The 4,231-nt window shown below is 39.0% G+C and overlaps 1 protein-coding gene across 3 annotated transcripts in view; it reads left to right on the top strand.

Annotated features, from left to right (window-relative positions):
* Nucleotides 1-372: 372 nt before the first annotated feature.
* The window catches only part of LOC125666736 (glycoprotein-N-acetylgalactosamine 3-beta-galactosyltransferase 1-like), a 34,590-nt gene continuing 30,731 nt past the window's right edge, over nt 373-4,231 (top strand). The window contains exon 1 of one of the 3 annotated variants that reach the window (XM_048899982.2): nt 373-594. The gene's annotated coding sequence lies outside the window, so the exon portion shown is untranslated. Of the gene's footprint in view, nt 664-4,231 lie in introns of all 3 variants that reach the window. The other 2 variants (XM_056151852.1, XM_056151851.1) reach the window with 2 other exon arrangements.

The following is a 4,231-nucleotide window of genomic DNA, read 5'->3' as shown; positions in this document are numbered from 1 at the left end:
ATAGTGCACACAGTAAAAGATAAAGCATATAAAGAAGCAGTATATCTACTCTAGATTTTTTTTAGTATGTGTCATAATTTTTTGTTCAAAAAATCATATTATGTATAATTCTCCAACTGTCACATGTACTTCCTTGTTATCGCCCTTTTCAATTTGTTCAAATCTATCGAATACAAAATCAATAGTGTTCTGTCATTGAATGAATGCATGTAGAGTGATGATTACATGCCCCCCCCCCCCTACCTCCCTTTTCTCAAGGTTACGCTGTCCAATATATCGCGGCAATCGGCGGATTATGCAGAAAGCCTAATGCTGATAAATGTGTTGAGGCATACTGGGATATATGTACGACACGTGCACTGAAAACAGATTGGTCATCTGATGCATTGATTATAGAGGTTTTGTGTTTTCATTGATGAAATAATAATTGTTTTCAGCCGGCTGTTACGGTATTTCAACTGACTACATACAAGCACGGTCGCGAGATTGATACGACTGATGGTGTTTTCACCACTATCGACTGGACACATCTGTTCGTTGAAGATGGACATTCTGCGGATTTAACTTGAAACACCTAATTTGCTCCCGATTCGTGTATGTATAAATTGATATGTAGATCTATACGGATATAGAATTATTACAACCCCATCATTTTGAAGTTCCGTGAGTACCAATACAATACATATGTACTACTTTTGAAGTTCCGTGAGTACCTTTAATACAATACATATGTACTACTTTGTACGTCATTCTCTTTTGGGGTTAGGGGGGGGGGGGTGTCAAAACGAAGAACAGTACGTTGACTTGTAGTGTCTGACTCTGATGCTTATACAAAAAAGCCTATGCTTCGTTTTCTTCTATTCGGGGTCCGGTCATTCCGACCCAGCTGATTATAAACATCTGATTCAGTGCATTGCGTCATTTGCAACAAGACATGTTTGCTTTAAAAAGGGATGAAATTTCAACCATTTTAAAGATATTTGAACAATAAAAAAAATTAGGGGGTTGCGATGACCGAGGGGCAGTTGACCATCAGAAAATACTCGATGCATTTTGATATGCACAGCAGGAATATTTATGGTTTAAGGTTACCTCGATTGTTGTAAACATTTCAACAATTGCGAAATAGGGTTCGGGATGACCCCAGGGCACTTTCCCAACAGATCACTCAATGCATCTTGACATATTCAGCAAGATTATATCAGGTATGTAGATAGAGTATATTTAAAGGCAAACAGTCTTATGACAGCATCTAGTATATATTTGAGGACATTTTTTTATGTTGAAATGTGACCCCCACCACGTGAATGACATATGGGTTGTACAGAAAACCTTTTGTACATTGGGGCCTTTTTTCAAATGTTGATTGATTGAATATTGTTTAACGTCTCTCTCTCTCGAGAATTTTTCACTCATATGGAGACATCACCATTGCCGGCGGAGGGCTTACATAATTTAGGCCTATGCTTGACGCTTATGGCCTTCGAGCAGGGAGGGATCTTTATCGTACCACACCTGCTGTGACACGTGACCTTGGATTTTGCGGTATCGTCCGAAATGTAGACGTTGAAGGAGAATAAGGAAATTGAAAAGAAAAACTGGGGTCGCAATGATTGTTATTGAGCTACAGTGTTCTAAACATGACCTTTTTGCACTTAAGAAAAATACAGATAAAAAAAAAAGTTTAATACAAGTACTGGAAATAAATAATGACCTTTTTGCACTTGATATGGGCCCTACGAAAAAATTCATGATATCAAATTTGAGAGTTTAAAAAGAGATATAGGAAGTAATGTCAATTTCTAAAATTTCACATAATTTTCAAAGTCTTGTCTTAAAATGGAACTAAAAAAGTGGGGGTTGGAGACCAAATTTTTAAATTATTGGTGAAAATATTGAATTTTTATACAAAATTTCGAGTAAATTAATTCAAACTTTTTAAAGAATGGGTGTTCTGTTTGGAAACATATATCAACCGACTTAATAAATTACAATATTTGATCTAGTTCCAAGTCTCAACTACTGGTATAATAAATTATAAATCTGAAATACACATATAGGAGTATAAAAATAGAAGATATATTGGATGGAATAGAAACTGTAATATCACGCAGATTTAGAACTTTTTGATTAATCAATCCTTCCGCCACAATATATAGTCCCTGCAAAACCCCATCGAAATTTAAATTTTACACAATATTTTTCAACTGGATAGGGTTCAGTAATAGATGTGTACTATGTTTGCACCAATGGGATCAGTACTGAACCAGTAAATACTTAGTTGTATCATCCTGTGTAGTTGTGCTCAAAAGCTCAGGAGCTAAATTCCTTAACTACAAACTACTTCATTTGTCCGCGTGAAAATATACAAATCTGGTTCTTGTACTGCGTCAGTCGGGAAAGGTATATATGTAGATGACGTAATGAGGCCTCGACGGGGAGTTTGGTCAAAGTACCTGTATGTGAACCAATGTTGTTCTGCATGTATAGGATGTTGCTGCTCACACTCAAATTCGTGGAATCCCGTGGGGATCCGGGTTAGAATATGTCCTTAGTACCCCCTTGCTTGTTGTAAGAAGCGACTAGATGGGGCGTTCCCTCGGATGAGACCGCAAAAACCGAGGCCCCGTGTCGCAGTAGGTGTGGCACGATAAAGATCCCTCCCTGCTCAATGGCCATAAGCGCCGAGCATAGGTCTAAATTTTGCAGCCCTTCACCGGCAGTGGTGACGTCTCCATATGAGTGAAATATTCTCGAGAGGACGTAAAACAATATTCAATCAGAAACTGCTGTAATTGAGAGTGTGTCTCAAATATGCATCTTACTCAGACACATAATTATTTTGCTGAACCAAATGCATAATTTCAAGAAATATTTAGTCGTATTCATTGGGGATCCGGGTTAGAATAGGTCCTCAGTACCCCTTGGTGGTTGTAAGAGGCAACTAAATGGGGCCGGTCCTGCGGATGAGACCGCAAAAATCGAAGTCCCGTGTTACAGCAGGTGTGGCACGATAAAGATCCCTACCTGCTCAAAGGCTGTAAACGCCGAAAATAGGGCTAAATTTTGCAGCCCTTTACCGGCAATGGGGACGTCTCCATATGAGTGAAATATTCTGGAGAGGGACGTTAAACAACATACAACAATAGATGTTTGAATACATGGTGCAAAATTGAAAAGGTTTATACACATGCATCATTTAATTGATAGTAGTATCACCAATTCAAAATATTGAGCAGACAATATCTTACTATATCAAGAGTGGATTGACCATGCGACCTAAAATCAATAGGGGTCGCCTACTCCTTATGCTGTACCAGTGTACCAAGTTTAGTGTCAATCAAGCAGATGATTCTTAAATTATAGGAGGCAAGATAATTACTATGTCCAGTTTAACCCTTGAACTTTGACCATGTGACCTCAAAATCAAGAGGGGTCATTTTCTTCTGAAGATGTACCAGTGTACCTAGTTTGACGTCTGTCAAGCAAAGGTTTCTCAAGATATTGAGCGGACAGTATATTCCAATGTCCAGTTTGACCCTTGACCTACCTACCTACATGTACCTACCTACATACCTAGTCCTCGTTGCGCCCGTGGGCACATAGGGCAAGGACTAGTTTCTTCCACTCCTCTTTGTCTTTTGCAGCCTTTTCAATTTCACCCCAGGTTATGCCAACCTCTCTTATTTCTGCTTCAACGGTCCTCCTCCAGGTGGTCTTTGGACGGCCTTGCTTTCTTTTCCCTTCTGGAGTCCATCGAAATGAGACCCTAGTGATGTCATTGGTGGGTTTCCTTAAGACATGCCCAATCCATCTCCAGCGGTATTTCCTAAGTATGGTGCGCATGTCTGAGGATTTTGTTCTTGCATGTAAATTCTCATTTGGGATTTTTTCAGGCCAAAATGTCTTACAGATCTTTCGGAGACATCCATTGTGGAAACTTGATAGTTTATTAATGTCTTTCTCCGTCATCCTCCATTATTCCGCTCCGTACAACAGAACTGACAGGACACAGCTGTTGTATAACCTCATCTTGGTGTTCTTGCTTATGCTGTTTGACTTTCAGATTGATAAAGGCACTTCTTGTTTTTCCTAATCTTGTCTTGATGTCTTCTTCCGCACCATCATCTGTTATAACAATGCTACCCAGGTATGTAAAAGATCTTGTACTTTCCAGGTTTTTACCATTAATCTGTATTCCTTGTGGATGCTTGATATTCAAAGAAATAAC

Source organism: Ostrea edulis, chromosome 10 (assembly GCF_947568905.1).
Source record: "Ostrea edulis chromosome 10, xbOstEdul1.1, whole genome shotgun sequence".
Lineage (NCBI taxonomy): Eukaryota > Metazoa > Mollusca > Bivalvia > Ostreida > Ostreidae > Ostrea > Ostrea edulis.
This window is presented reverse-complemented; position numbering and strand designations above follow the sequence as displayed.